This window comes from Paramisgurnus dabryanus, chromosome 7 (genome assembly GCF_030506205.2).
Source record: "Paramisgurnus dabryanus chromosome 7, PD_genome_1.1, whole genome shotgun sequence".
In the NCBI taxonomy this organism is placed as follows: Eukaryota; Metazoa; Chordata; class Actinopteri; order Cypriniformes; family Cobitidae; genus Paramisgurnus; species Paramisgurnus dabryanus.
In genome coordinates this window covers 42,264,553-42,281,340 of record NC_133343.1, presented here as the reverse complement: position 1 = coordinate 42,281,340, position 16,788 = coordinate 42,264,553, and the positions used below count along the sequence as shown (strand labels likewise).

The window sequence follows — 16,788 nt, the reverse complement described above, 5'->3', positions numbered from 1 at the left end:
TTATTTATATCCACAAAAGTTATTAACAAAACATAGATTAAAATGAAATTCGTTTTAAAGAAGCAAACAAAACGTATGAAGAAAAATTACGTTTAAAATGGCCTATTCTGTATTTCGCAATAAGCTAATTAAATTTAAACAAATATTTAAACACAACAATAGCCTACTCAAACATAAATATATAAAACAGACAGAGTGTGAAAGCACAACGCAGCTGCTTGACAAATCTAACCGCATACATACTGCAATAAACAGGTGCTTTTACATCAAAGGCCAACAGGATATGCCATTTGGTGAGGGGTCGCTCACTGATCCCCGTATGTTTGTAAATCCTAGACATGGTTGGATCTGCCGAACGGGTTGAGCACTTTTATATACTGTGTTGAGCAGAGAGGCTGCACAGTTCGACCAGCGGGAATCGGCTGCGCATCAGGTGGCCAGATTGTGTTGCTAACTCGCAATGTATAACTATTATCAGACCGGCGCTCGCAGCCTCAAAACACTGCCGGTTCACCGGGAAAAGTCCCGACTCTCCCGATTGCCACTCCGATACTGTTTGTAGGCTACTTGAATGCAAAGGCACGAAAGGCAGCCACAGGACTGTGCGAGGTGAACTAGTGACCAAACAGTTGTCAGCGTCTGATAATGGCCACAATTCGGTGAGAGGACCAAACAATGCTGTAGTTCTGTCACCTACAGACACGTAATAATCTTCATAAACACTAATATTTCTCTGTTTATGCTTCACTTAATCGGTCAGCGAATATAACACTCAATCAGCCCTGCTGCCGCCATGTTTCCCACGTGAGAGGCCAGGCAATGGGAGTTGTTGGCCCGCCTTGACGCAGTGATTCACGGGGCGGGGGCGTGGTCAACTCGGAATGCATTTTCAATTGAATTTTGCTACATCCGTTGCTCTCTATGTAAATGAAAATGCAATCCCAAGTTTCCCAGCCGTAAATGTAAATGCATTCAGGGAAAATTACATTTAAATGATCATTTTGCTACAGTTTTTGCTTGACCATGTAAAGCACATCTAATCAATCCAGCTAATACATTTCCAATTTAATTTTGCTACATCCGTTGCGCTCTATGTAAATGAAAATGCAATCCCAAGTTTCCCACCTGTAAATGTAAATGCATTTAGGGAGAATTACATTTAAATTATAATTTTGCTACAGTTTTTGCTTGACCATGTGAAACACATTATATCAGTTTGGGTAATACATTTCCATTTTAATTTTGCAACTTCTAAAGCATTACAATATGTATTTAAAACAGGGCTGTAGAAAATGGAAAATGTAAATTAAAGTATTACATTTTCATTTTTATTTTGCACCAAGCATTGCACATAGAAGCATGGAAAATGTAAACTTAAATACAGAAATGCATTGCCATTTTACATATTGCATTGTCATTTTGCATATTACATTCTAAATTGAATTATGCTACCCATATGCTTCCATACTGGCAGAGAAGACAACTGATTCGAGTTTATCATGAAAGTTTAGCAGTGTTTTCCCACACACACTGGTTCTCTATGTGCTTGTGCGCAAGCTCTCTCTCTCCTATGCCCGCGCATGCCTTCTGTACACTGTAAAATGTAATTAGTTGACCTTACTTAAAAAAAGTATGCAAACTCGTTGCCTCAAAAAAATTAACCAAAGTTAGCTTAAGATTAGTGATTTAGAAAAGCTTGTTTATTTTAAGTGTGCAGTACTAATCTAGTAGTACCACTAACACGCTTTTTTTAAGTTCATGTAACTTTTTCATTTGTGTGGATTGCTTGATATAAGTTTAACCCCACTTAGAATTACTAAATACCTACAACCAAAATACTTTTAGTTCTGCTTACTCAAAGAAACCAATTTGGGTCCTTGTTTTGTTACGATCTAATAAACACATCCCAAACATATAATTTAAAAGAACACTCACTTGATTCAGCTACATTACAACATTTACCGTAAAACTTCAAATAATAGCCCGGGCTTTTATTTTCCCAAACCTATCATCACACCAGGCGTCTAAAAGAGACAGGCGCAGTGTTTCCCATACATAGGCTCTACTTGGGCGCTGCGCCCAGGTAAATTGCGACCCGCCCAAGTAAAAAAAATCACTTTACGAATTTCCGTATTTCTGAACTCGACTGGATGACCCGTGTTTTGGAGAGAGAGAGAGAGAGAGAGAGAGAGAGCGCGCGAAAGAGAGAGCGCGAGAGAGAGGTGGGGGGACGGGTGACCGTGAAGATGATGCACGCGTCATAAACTCATCATCCAGCGCGGCAAACTGGATCAACTGCAGCAGCACATACGGAGCAGCCAGGGAACACACTGCGACCAAAATAGTCGCATATGCTTATGTGCATATGTGTTTATAGCATCTAAGTTGGCTTCATTTTGCGTGCAAGCACGTTGTGTCTCTCCGGTTGAGTGTCCGTTCACGTGCTCTCTGTTTCTCAATGAATTGGGCGCGACGCGAAGCAACCTCAGTGTCACATTGTATCCTTTCATGTTTCTGAACTTGAGCAGAGTTTTACCATTAGAGTGGTCAGATGGGTCCGGGTCGGTCCTAGTTCATTACTTCGGGTCCCAAGTCTGATTAATATTGTGTGTAAAACCCGAGTCTATCGGAGAACGGCCGTGAGCGCTACCGCGCTAAAGCTCGAGTGCTGTTTTAGCGTGCCTCCGGTTTCTATAGCGATAGCAACTGGCTCTTGTCACGACCACGCGCCGCTTCATTTTCTTTATCCCATTTTTTAATAGTCTTACTATTAATAGACCACATATCTTTACTAAAATCTAAACAGTTTGCACAGAGATTGTAGCAAAAAGCAGTGCTAATACTGAATGAGCAAAGCTCTAGCTGACTCAGGATATAAAAAACGCAAAGCTGTAATGTAAAGTCTGTCATCGGGACAGCACAGCAAGTAGACTTTTAAATCTGAAATAATTAGTGGATTAAGCTTTTTTTAATCGGCAAAAGAGAACTAGAAAGCAGAAGCAGTAAAAGTGCCTATCTTATAGAAGTTATTACCATTATAACATCAGTCACATTTATAATCTATAGACCTGCACTGTCTATATAGGCTATAGAATACATAGTATTGTATATAATTGAGCTTGATAAAAGGGGTCATCAAATTGCTTCATATATCAGTGCAAAAACATCAAGTTTTTTCGTGGTGCTTTGACAAACAGTGTCAGCTTTGTTTATGGCAAAAAAAGTTTGGGGTGGTTAGATTAATGAACTATAATGTGAAATTAATATGAATGTTTTATAAATCAAAGTATTGTGTTGTGTCACACATTTTTAGTTCTTTGTTACATGTATAGTAGACCATTTTTTGTCGGTGGATAATAATGATTGCCCTTTTCACCAGCTACCACCACAAGTAAATTTCAGATCTGTGGGAAACACTGCAGGCGTCTATAAGAGACAGGCTTTTAATTTAATTGTTCCAGCATGACAGCAGGAGGTTACCACATATTATGTTTTATTTTTAATTTGAATGTGTTTAACAAATTAGTTTGTGTAATAACAACAGTATTAAATTATTGGCAGCATAAATAAAGCAAACGAGCATATGCTTTTTTATTGGTTGTTGCGTGAAATCTTACCCAGATACAACAGTGCTATTTTCTGATTGGCTATTGTGTAGCCTCTTTCTCTTTTTTTTTTGTATTGGCTCGCTCGACTAGAACTCTAGGGAAGACGGGCTTGATAGAGAGAGAGAGAGCAGTGCGGCCAGATACATTTTGGGCGCTGCAGCGTATTAAATATGATAAATAGTGTTCCGCGCGAGAAATACAATGTGTGGCGGGAGTGCATGCATGACAAAAGACTGAAAGCCCGGCTATTATCAGCGGCCTCAAAACACTACCGGCCCACCGGGAAAAGTCCCGACTTTCCCGATTGCCACTTCGCTACTGTCATCATCACCTCAATCCTGGCGACGAAGCTTGTTGTGTTGTCATAGTGATGAGTAACGGAACGACTGCGTCTGTCACGTGACATCTACCGGTAAGCAAAAACAACTTTAGCTTGTTCAATCTGCACCATAGAACTGTCTTAAACAGAATATCTGACGGGTTTTAGAAGATTAAATACAAACCGAAACTAAAAAACAGACCAGGCCTTTATTTGAGACAGGCGTTTATTTACCCAAACCTGTCGTCACACCAGGCGTCTAAAAGAGACAGGCGTCTATTTGGGACTCGGCTATTATTTGAAGTTTTACGGTATTCAATGCACATTCATGTACATAACAGCAGCTAAACAAAGTTGTGGTTGATTTAACTGTAGACAGTTAAAATGTAACTTTTTTTACATTAAAAAAATTGCATTCAGTTAAAAATTGCATTTTAAACAAAGTACAACAAATGCTTTTGTGTCCCAAAGTGAGCAGTGAAAGGATTAAAGCAACACAAACAAAAACATCACTCCTTGGGGTTTGTATTTGTACTACATTACAACTATAAAAAGCTTTCCTAAAACACAAATGTAAACAGGACAACCGTGGTAGGTTATTTTCTGACATTATCATCTAATAACAACTAACAACTCTTAATAAAACACGGTGGCTCCATTTCCAACATTAGCATACCTGGATAACATTACAGACTTTAATGGAATTTCTTTTTTTTTATTAAGATCAGAAGCAAATACAGTTGCATGAAAGCATCAAACTGTAGCTAATAACAGGAGAACATTAATGGCTGCAAAGCTTACAAAATTCTATCGGACAGCTCTTTAACCCAGAAGACTGTTCTTCAGAGTCAACCGTTTTGATGGGAGGTTTTTCTTTCCCAGTCCAAGCATCACAGTCTAAATAAAGTTGAGTGTATTTGCCATGCATTTTGGGTAAGCCCAAACAAAAGACTTAAGGCAAGTTCTTAACATTATCCATAACAATACCTCCCTCCAGAATGATGGCAGTGGAGATGGGCTGGAGGACCACTAAGCTTTGACCCTCGTGAGGACTATCTTCACTGACAACCTTCAGGACACCAACAGTGATGCATTCTAGAGCCTGGTGTCTAATGATACACAGAGAGAGAAAAGATAAGTTAACAGAGTAAATTGCAAGGCACAAGCAGACAGGAAATAAAATAGGTTGGTCTGGATTGTCTCATTTAGAACTTGATGAACTAACATACAGATCAAAAGCAAAATGAATCTACTTACCAGCCAGCTCATGTGCTGCATCAGCTCCTTGAGTTTCTGGCCAACAGTTCCCTTTTTGTTTTGAAAAGTTCGATGAAACGTAGGGCATACTGGTCCAAAGCCTCAAGTCTCCCTCAAGATTCTTACTGGCGATTCTATTAAACTCAGCAAACACCTAAAAAAGTAGAGAGGGGTATTAACATTCCAACAAGTGTTTGGATTTCTAGCCACGCACCTTGAATTCATTTTTGATTTACATCATTTTATTGGTTGAAAACAAAAATAGGTTACCTGTCTCTCTGTGAAAAGTGCTGGCCATCGTTCAACCATGTTCTGTACAGCAGGCCCTTGTTTTTTACAATTTCTTGTCTGCATAGTGGGAATGATTGGTCCATCATTTGTGAAATGAGAGTGCCACATTTGGTTGTTTTTTCTTCATTTCTTCCACTAAAACACAAAGAAGTGACATTATATGGGGATGATGGGAGAAACCCACACAAATAAGCTCTGGTTAAAATAATAATAATAATAATTTGGGTTAATGTGTAAGGTAGATTTAAAAAAATTCTCTCACATCTTCATGGACACAACAATTAATGTTTTAATATTTTTCCTTGTAATAATGTATGATTAGAAAAAATGCAAATGCATCCGTGTAGATGAGGGAATAAAAGTGTATGCTCGTTGTGCACATTCTACATTATGGCCAAGCATGCTCGCTTAAAATAGCATCGAAATACCACAAGCAACACTTAAAACAATTCCACCACTGACTTTAGACATTAGGAACTGCAAAATAGCATCAGGGATTGTTTGTGCCGGAACACGCCTTCTTTTTTGCGCTGAATAGACCAGGGAGCACAAGTTCATTCCTAGTTTACTAACGTGCATCTGTGGAGGGAAAGTCCGCTGTGCATCAGGTGTAAGATAGGGCTGGCTGCATTATCAGACTTTAAATACCAGAGCTATAGGAAAAACGAAATCCTTGCAAAAATCTAATTATCAAGCTTTTCATCATTGAACTTCAAGACAAGTGAACAGAGCAGTACAAAAGGTAAATAACTCACTTTTGCGGTTGGCATCTAGGATACTGTAGTCCTGGGTATGATGGACTGTCCACAGTATCTATAAAGACAGTTCAGAAATACTAATTACATCAAATATTTGAAATTCAACATATGCACAAAATATTCTGTATGATGAAATGTACTATAATGATAAATTCATTTAAACACACAAGATATTTAGTTTGAATTTCTTAAATTGATTTGCTTTTGTTGTAATCCAATTGCTCTGATGTAAGAATAACTTTTACTTTAACATGCAATAATAACAGTTATTAGTTGAAAATACCTTTTATTGCTGGGATTATGGAATGTGAGGAGGATTGATTACCATTCTGCTTGAGCCTGAAAGAGGACAGTTTAAAAAAAAAAAAAAAATTAAAATTTTTTTTTTAAATACAACCAAAGTTCACCACAACTCACAAACAAGTAACGTTACATGTGAAATATGCCTATAACTCACAGACAGTTCCCCTTATTAAAATGTGCATATTATGTACAAGATGACCTTGAATAATAATGTATGCAACGGAGTATGCCAGCAAATACGTTCCCTATCATAACAGGCTATGATAAACTGTGTAAAAAAATTTCAGACAGGGAGACACTCTTGTCTGTGTAAGGTGTCTGATCTGGGTACTACACGTGGTAACCATGGAAACGGCACAGCTACGAATATCGACCAGTGTTAAGTGAGAGTGTTAAATAAAATAACATTTTGGGATATCCCCAATCATATGTCGACACACGTGGTAATCTTGTCTTTGATAAGCACAGACTGTTATTATTGGTAGCTAAATTAGCATTAGTGCTAACTTTAATGCCTAGCTTAAAATAAAATGATACATACATACATACTTGTTCTGCCTAAACTTATAAAAAATCAGTTATAAAGCTCAGGAAACTCACAAACCACCGGGATCAGTCTGTCATCATGCTAGTCAGTACGTTACTCGACAAAAGTTACCTTACTAGGCTTGTTCGACTTCATGCGACGCCGCAAGAACCGACAGCCGGATGACGTCAAAGTACCGCGAGAATGATTCAAGAAATCTTATTTCGTCTCGCTCTCGCGATACTTTGACGACTTGCGGCACTGCATAACACTGAATAACAAAAGTTATTCCTGAATTTTAACGTGTCAAAAGTCTTTAAAGTTTCCAATTTTCAACACCGAGGAAGTTGTGGATTGAAAAAATAAAGTATTGACCAAGTTTCAGCAAAATATAGCCACGTTATGTCTATAATATAGTTAGCCAGCGTAAGCAGACATTACTACACGCAAATCAAGCGCAAAATACTGGCGCAGACTTACAGATACAAAACGGTGTGCACACAGGTAAAATATTTACTCACCAAATAAGTGTGCCAAGCACAAGAATCTCGGCTGAAGATAATCAAAAGTGCCGTAGAAGCGATGTATAGGTCCAGCTCCACCTGGTCAGTTGCGGCATGTGTGAGGTGACTTGTAACGACCGTCTGCAAAATTATGATTCCCGCAACGCCAAGACCCGCCCCACGAAGCACCTTGATTGGTTGGGTTTAGGGATTTCAGAGAGGACTGATCTGCGCATGTCCACATGTCATAAACTTACTTTTTCTATATGAATCCAGCTCAAGTAGACTGAGCTGGTAAGATTTTTCAACCTCAAAGTACAAGTAACTCACTAAAAGCAAGTGTTAACAGCAGGTTGATAAAAACTGATTAAGGTCAATTTACTTTTTTTTAAGTAAGAACCATGTTTGCAATTACAGTGTAGTAACTCTGTGGAATGGCAATTTTTTAATTTGCGCCGAATTGTCTGCGATGTCGAGTTTATAAATCAAGATTTTAGTAACTTTGTAGTAAAAAAAACAGCTGGTTGGATTAAACACAAGGTTATTGGGTCATGTTTAGTCATTATTTTAATAGTCTTTGGGGTGGTTTCCTGGACAGAGATTAGCTTATGCCAGGACTAGACTAGATTTTAAGATATGTCAGTGCAAGATGTTTTCAGTTTGGACAGCTCTTATAGTTATTTTAGTCTAGGACTAGTCTAATCCCTGTCTGGGAAACCGCCCCTATATGTCTGACAACAGAACAGATAATATGTGAAAATAGCATTCAGTTGTGTTAAAATACAATAAAACAAACAATGACTGTCAGATCAGACAGAGTAGAAAAACAGATTATCCAACATATTAAATAGCTAATCAAAAAATTAACACTGTATTAATAATAAAAAATAGTCGTTAGAGTAGTCGACTAATCGGAAAAATAATCGCTAGATTAGTCGACAGAAGAAATAGTCGTTAGTTGCAGCTCTACTGTATATTAGCTGTGAGCAGACAGTGTCAATCAATGCATTGGATATTGAGAAAACGCCAACCATAAATGTAAAGAAAATAGATTTTCATAACAAGCAACCTTATTTCTTTAAATAAGCCCAAAAAACCGCAACCCGTGATTTTTTTTTTTTTTTTTTAACGCAACTTGCAAAAATAAGAAGCCCAAAGTCGTGTATTATAAGCGGACTTGGCAACTATGTCCATTCTTCGTACGTCGCTTAATACATCCGAGATCAAATGAGACATCTGAGATGTTCAGATTTCGCAAATTCGGTTCTTTGAACCCCGCTGTTGAGAATTAGCATGGCAGGGTTGAATTATCGGAGATCAATCCTTGCGCGTTCGTGCACCACATGAAAAGGCAATACATATCGATAGTAGAAACACTGATCAGTGCCGGTTGTTACAATAACCAAAGAACATGCCCATTTTTAACCCCTGCAGTGCGCAAGCCATTGATTTAAGGTTATTGTAAAACTTCTTATGTTGAATTTGTAAACCCCAACTTCAATTGCATTATTCTTAAAACTGATTTCTGACTACAACAATATTAGGCATAGCAGGAGTCCACATTAATTGAAAGTCCTGAATCTGCCAAGTCTGAAAAAGTGTAGTAAAGAAGATATAGATAAGTGGGAATATGTGCAAATAACTTTGCCTATTTGGCTATTGCCATTAGGCATGGGCCGGTAACCGGTTTCAAGGTATACCGAGGTTTTAAAGAGTCAAGGTTTCAAAAAAACTCAAAATTCCTGTTATACCCTTTCCAAGGTATGAACTGTGTTTACACAAAACTAATTAAATCATTACATGTAATTGATTTGTTGTTTACATTTTAAGATTAGAATATTATAATTTAAAGACTTTTTATTTTTACCTGGCATACATGTTGTATGTTGCTTAACTCTTTCCCCGCCATTGACGAGATATCTCATCAATTAAGAGAAAACGCTTTCCCGCCAATGACGAGATTTTCCGTCTTTCCGCAATACCGCTATTATCCACCAGTTGCCCATCCGCAACTTTTTAAAACCGGAAGTATTGCCCTATGCAAGCGGCTGCATGTCCGTGTCTGTTTAAAAGATCACTCTGAATGGGATCTCTATGAAAAGTTTGTCACAAAAATGGAATTATCTCTGCTTTTTGCTCAAAATGTGGTGTTTTTGCAGAAACCTACCCATATTCAAAAGCTGATTACAAAAGAACCACTAAAGGTAGGATGAAACGTTTTTTTTTTTTTTTAAAGCAGAGGGTCTGTTCTTTCATTTGGTGTATTGTATGTTTATATATTTAAAGAAGAACATTTTCTGGAAGGCATTAAACTTTGGTGAAAATCATGAAAAGCGCTGGCTGGCAACTTTTTTTAAAAACGCTGGCGGTGAAAGAGTTAATATATTGTCCCAGTTGAAAAGTTGTTGTTTGTACACGCAGACATTTGAAAAAACACATTTTAGTGTTGCAATGGCAATACCGCAAAACCGTGGTATTTTTGCTTAAAGGTATAGCGGAAGATTTTCGTTTTTCGGGTGGATCACCACTGTTATTGGTCATCCCAGATGTCAATCATTCTGATTATATGTTGACGTATAACCGTCGCACGTGCTCGCCTCTACGTTCGCTTTCTGCACATGCGCACTTTCACGTGTATGTGTGTTGTGCTACGGTTTCAACCATTCATTGAAGGTCGCGTTCTCACTGTATTTTTTTTAATGTCTGAGGGTCGCAAGAGAAAAAGTGTCTACGAATTGTATGACAAGAAGAGAAAGGACTATAAATAAAGAAACAAGACCAGATGTTTATGGGACACTATTTCACACGCTGGCGTGAGCTAAAAGGACAGGTTGGGCTTCCCACGCGAAGTTTCTACTGGAAAGGTACATTTTGTCATGCTATTTGGAGAAATCCATTTAAAATCACTGCTGGTAAAAGTTGATGTAAGCTATGATTTGCGATGCTATTCCTGACACAAGTCACGAACCGCACAGACACGGTAAACATGACGACAGAAACTTGTAAACAGAGCGAAGAGAAGAACTGAGCTCCTGCACGCTCTCTCTCTGTCTCGTGCACGCGTTTAACAGGCGTTCCCTCTCGGGAGCATTTTTTAAAAAATATCGAGGGGCGGTTCTTTTAAATAATTCGGGAAAATCTTCCGCTATACCTTTAAGGTTATCACACCGTAAAAATCTCATACCGGCCCATGCCTTATAGACCAATTTCGTGTTTGCAAACAGAGATTACGTTTTTTGTGGGCGGAGCCTAACTGGTTGCAGAAAGTGATATCTCTGTAGTAGCGGTGAGAAGTGTTTTAGCATTAAACCGTGATTTTTATGGATCCGGTGTTCTGTTGAAGTCTGATTCCCATATGTTTCCCTTTAGTGCAATGTTTCTTATAGAGTTTTAATGACGTTACATTTATTCTTTAGATAAATAAAAAGTTTAAATGGCTTGGCTACTGATATGCATGTATGTAATGTATATGTATTGTTCTTTTTTGCTAAATCAATTATTTTTACAGTCTGAATCGCTAGAGTACATTTGAAGCAATACTATCATGTTTTTAAAATAATAACGTTTATTAAATATTTCTTCATTTTCTTGTTTTCTATTATTTCTTCCTTATATTTATAGCCTACGTGTTTGTAAAACTATTATAAAAGTATTGTTTACACACAGGCGTGTTTATATATAAATAACGTTTTACATCGTGTGTGTGTGGGCTATATTTATATATTTATTAAGTATGTAAACATAATAATTTTAGAACAAACAGGAAGAAGATATAAGCTAAGATATAAGGAAATAAAAAGAAATAATAGAAAACGAAAAAAAAATATAAAATATAAAAATGTTTTGATGTTATTGCTTTTTCAGTATAAAACAAAACATTTATATTAAATAAATTATAAACATAACGTGATAAAAACGCTATAAGAAACACATAGAGGGAACAGACTTTAACAGAACACCGGACATCTTCTCTACTTACTTTCTATTCTAATTATTAATAGATTTTCAGATGATTTCATCGCTCCAGTCTGTCCGTTTAAGGGCTTATTGCAAACATAAACACCTACGTTTATCTTCAAATGGTGTCTTCGACGATGGTATTCTATAAAAATGAAGGCCATTCTTTTTGGCATTCCTATTCTGACACTTAACAGTTATCTTGTTATCTTGTTCGTTTCACTCATGTCTAATTCATTTCCACTGTTTTTCTGCAACTGCATTGCGCGTGCAGCTTGCAGTGACGTCTACTCGAAATTAGTCTTTAGCCATTATTTTATCACAGAAAAGGGACAGGGAAACATCTTTGTAGACAGAGTTTTAAAGATGGAATAGATACCAATTACTAAGCAAACCTTTCATGCATGACATTGTACTTGACAACTGATAAGTTAATTCAAAGGAAAATTATTTCACACCAGTGCTTTGAACCAGATTTTTTCCCAATTGGTTCATTCTGAACAGAAACAGTATTTTATAGGGGTGTGCATTGGCACAGTCCTCACAATTCGATTCAATTACGATTCATCAGGTAACAATTCAATTCGATTCTACGATGCATTGCGATGCATCAGAATTCTACTGTACACAACAAGGCAAGTGCAACTATTCTCAACAAAAATGGAAGCTTAGCAGCTTTAAGACAATGACAATTATATACCTGAGATGAGAATTTACACACAGCGTAAGTCTTGTCTGGTTGCCCATTAACTTCGTAGAATCCGAAATGTGCCCATATGTCCACTTTCCATGGAAAAGGGTGCGTTTTTATTTACCCGTCTATCACTGTCATCTCTCTCCGCCTCAGCCATCTTGATTGTTGTTGTTATGCCCCCGGAAGTAATTGAAACTTCACATCTTTATTGTCCACTCGAGGCCAGAAAATAAACAGTGACATAATCGATTATGGCACTTTGTGCATCGATGCTGAATCGTGCATGCCCGCATTGCGATGCATTGCTGAATCGATTATTGTTGACACCCCTAGTATTTTAACGTTTCCGGTTTTCGATTCAACCCCAAAATTGACGTTCCTGAACCGGTTAGAACAAGAAAAAGTTAATAACGTTCCATGTCAGCTAGGGCTGTTCCGAATACCATTTTTTGAGATTCGAAGCTCTAGTAGAAATCAAATTGAATATTCGAAGCTTCGGAAGGAGGGGCTGTGTGTGTGTGCATGCGTGTGTGTCTGTCTGTCTACAGTTTTATTTAATGGCGGATGTGCAGTGGCGTGCCATGGGGTTTCAGTCAGGGCCTTCAGTAAGCATGTAAACCACATACATACTCATCTGTTACAGCTAACGCACCCATATGCAAATAATGTGCATATTCGGCCGCACATACAGGCACTCAGCAACATGACTTCTAATCAACAATTAGCCTAAAACAGTATGCTAGGTAAGGGTGGGTTGAACAAATTTCACTGCATTTATCATGTAATCCCCCTATGCACACTGTGTGCATAGTGTCACATCCACATGCTACAGGCTACTATCAGTGCAACATGAACCACTCAATAACAATGTGCATAAGCCCTAGGGCTGGCACTTTTTATTTGATATTCGAATATGCATTCGAACATGACGTGAAATATCCGTATTCGAACTATAAATAAACAATCCGGTTTTTTTAATGGCATGTGTAGCGCATTTTTACAGTAACGGCTCGTAATAGGAAGGAGGCTGAGAGTGAGACCGACGACGGCAACTGTGCGCAAGAGAGGGAATCAAATGGGACCAAAATGAACCTCATGTGCATGTCAAGATAGAATTATAGTTTGTATATAAAATGGCATATTGTTTATAGCGTTAAATATTATAGCAGAATAAAAAGCTTGTGTTAATACGTTCCATTATGAAATTAGCATGTATGAAGATAATTTAATCTAGCCTGGTTAGCCAGACCTACATCAAGATGTAAGGTCTGGCAACTCTTCACACAAACGGCTCAATGCAAGGGGCGGGATATAAGGTTGTCCCTCAAAATGCCTCTGCACGCAATAGGATAGCGCTATCACCAGTGGAGCTAATTGGAATTTCAAACTTTTACCGTAACCAGTCGGCAAAACTCCAAACACATCTTTCTTGCTTAAAAAGGACTTCAGTAGGGTTATTTGCTCTTCTCTCAAAGAAAAACATAAGTCCAAGTCCTCCAGAGTCGCGGCCAAAGCCGCTTCAAAAGATAGCTGTTCGCCAGCAGCAGCAGCCATTCTCTGTTTTCAAGTAGGAACCGTTGCAGCTCTGTCGTCATCATGTTAAGCCCGCCCCACAGACGCTACACACGATGTGATTGGCCTGACCAAATTTTGGTTTTTGGACCGGTTAAGTGTATTGTGAGTGCCTAGACTAAACCCTGGCAGCAAATATATTTTCCGGCCGCTAGGGTGCGTCTAGATTTCTAGGCTAAATTTAATCATTTTACAACGCAATGTAAACTTTATATTAAACAACAACAGCATTTGTCTTGTAAACGGATTTTAAATGATCATGTGCTGACTGTTGCTCGTCACATAGATGACATAGTCAAGTGAGATCTGCTTAGCTCAGCGGTAAATTTAATTTCATCTCAAGTATCAAAGGGTTTGTGCTCTCTATCATTGAAAACGGGCAAGCAAACACCACGCGCAGGGTAAATGCACTTGTCAGTGACGGCTCACAAACGCGCGGGATATGTATGTGTGCTGCTTGTCAATGAGATTACTTCTCACTAAACACGCTCAAGCGCGGGATATGTGGGCTTGTCAATGACGGGCATTAAATCCACGGAATTCCGCTGAGTTTTCTGCCGAAATCTGTGGGCACGAATTCCGTTTGGGTCTGCCTATATACTCCTGCTATTTAAGTTGTCACGTTATTTTTTGTAACAGTTCTGAATCGTTTTTATAAGTTTGTTATTCATAAATTGATAACCTGCTGCTTCAAACATTAAGTAAAAAAGTAATCCAGACAACCCTGTTTATGACTGTCACTGTTAATTATTTTGTTATTGAATCTCCATTACGGTGGTCTTTTTATGCACGTGCGGGGGAGCGGGGGGGCGCCTAGATATTTGAATATATTCGGATACATTGCATGATATTCGAAATCCGTTCGAATTTGATTTTTCTCAAAAGTGACAGCCCTAATAAGCCCTTAATAAAGCTTATTATCAGATACAAACCACAATCTGCATGATACAATACTCGCAAAGTAGTAAAGCACTCACCCGTCACTTTTCAGTCACATACCCGAGGACATGAGAGCTGCGCTGTGTTACTGAAGTCAGTCGTCTCATCCACCATAACTGCCACAAATTTTTTTTGTTTAATTTCTTCTTTGATGTGATCATTTAACACTTCTGACACTACAATTATTATATTGTTTTGATTTTTTCCTGACGGTCCTGTAAAAACTGTGGCCGTGGCAAGATGATGTCGCAAGTCAGCATCATGCTCCGCTAATAGCGTTAACAATTCCAAGTAGTTACCCCTGTTCAGCGAATCTTCATCGTGTCCCCTGATAATTCTCGCTGTCCCAAAAAGAGAACACCGTCACTCACTAAAGGCGGGCGTACACGGTGCGTTTTTTGCTGTCGTAGGAGCTCGCATGCGATTTTTTTTTTCTCGGGAGCAAATCGTTCATGCTCGTATGGTCGCGGCTCGCACCGTGTGAGAGGAATTACGAGCCGAGCAGGTTACGAGCACCTTACGACCTCCCGATAATTTTTAAACATGTCAAAAAAGTTTGGGAGCTGTCGGTATAAATTCGTAGTGTTGGTGCGGGTGAACGAGACGATCTGGCAAAGCACTTGAAGTTGACCAATCAGAATGTACAAAACATACAAGAAGAAAGACAAATGTGGCACTGCTACCTCAAATTTGGACGACAACTCTATAGCTGGATATGTTTCGCGCACACACACACTCCGGTGACCGGACATCGTGACAAATATGACAGGTCCTTTCAGTGACGACCTCTTGATCAGCTTCTTTGCCTGAAAAACCTGTCATACGTGTTTTTGTGATGTCCGGTCACAGCTTTGGATGTGTGCGGAAACGGGAGAGAATGTAGATTAGGCTATAAGGGCTACCACAATGCATAAAACGAGGGCTACTTTTTGCTATTAAAACTTTTTTGTTTTACTTTGTAATACTGTTGATATTTCTTTACATGTTAATGTTTTATCATTATTTACAATCTAAACTTAAAATAAGCCAACTAAAATGTGTAATAAATAAATATAAAAATTAGGGGTGCACGATTCAGAAAATTTCACGATTCGATCCGATTCCGATTCTTAGGCTCAAGATTCGATTCAAAATCGATTTTCGATTCAAAAACGATTCTTGATTTTAAAAAACGATTCACAGTATGTAAATGTAGTTTACTTCTTCCTTTGTGACTGATTGTAGGAGATACAATTTTAAAGAAAAGAAACACAACAAATTAAATGTAGTTTGATATTACTTTATGTCTTTATGCAAAAATAAAAACTGATATGAAGCAATTAGATGACCCCTTTTATCAAACTCTATTGAATACAATAATATAGTATATGAATGATAGACAGTGCAGGTTTATAGATTATAAATGTGACTGGTGTTATAATGGTTATTATTTCTATTAGATAGAGCAGAAGCAAGGAAAGTGCCTCTCTATTTCTCTCTTGCCAATTAAAAAAAGCTAAATCCACTCATTATTTCAGATTCAAAAGTCTACTTTCTGTCCCAGTTACAGGGGACTTTACATTACAGCTTTGCGTTTTGTAAATCTTGAGTCAGCTTGAGCTTTGCTCGTTCAGTGCAATAGATTTTGGAAAAGATATGGTTTATTAATAATGTTAGAAAAGAGCCCGTTTTTATCGCCATAGAAACCGTCGGCACGCTGAAACTGCACGCGAGCTTTAGCACGGTAGCGCTCACGGTCATTCTCCGATCGACTCGGGTTTTACTCACTAATCAGACTCGGGACCCGAAGTAATTTAACTTTGACTGACCCGGACCTGACTGACCATTTCAAATACAAACCGGGAACCATACGGTCCGCGGGTGCTCCGTGAAGTCCTCTAATGGTAAAACTCTGCTCAAGTTCAGAAACATGAAGGATGTGACATGAGCTTATTCGCGTCGCATCCCAATTCATTGCGAAACAGAGAGCACGTGAACGGACACCGAGCTCATCATGTCGCACACAAAATGTCATTATTAAAGAGTGTCATCATCACAGAAAAACAAAAAAGACAAAATGTG

The 16,788-nt window shown here is 38.3% G+C and overlaps 1 protein-coding gene and 1 long non-coding RNA gene across 7 annotated transcripts in view; one reads left to right on the top strand and one right to left on the bottom strand.

The window, feature by feature from the left end:
• hdlbpa (high density lipoprotein binding protein a) overlaps positions 1–16,788 on the top strand; it is a 220,577-nt gene that overhangs the window by 12,383 nt on the left and 191,406 nt on the right. The window contains exon 1 of one of the 5 annotated variants that reach the window (XM_065266688.2): positions 9,751–9,769. The exons of the other annotated variants lie outside the window; for them this stretch is intronic. The gene's annotated coding sequence lies outside the window, so the exon portion shown is untranslated. Of the gene's footprint in view, positions 1–9,750; positions 9,770–16,788 lie in introns of those variants that run through there. 5 annotated transcript variants of the gene reach the window in all.
• Positions 4,396–8,057, bottom strand: LOC135748456 (uncharacterized). 2 transcript variants are annotated; one of them, XR_012337071.1, is made up of 4 exons: positions 7,584–8,057; positions 6,517–6,572; positions 5,455–6,288; positions 4,396–5,338 (listed from the first exon to the last, which is right to left on the bottom strand). It is a non-coding gene; the product is annotated as an uncharacterized lncRNA (long non-coding RNA). The 2 variants fall into 2 exon arrangements; XR_012337070.1 differs by having other exon boundaries at positions 4,396–6,288.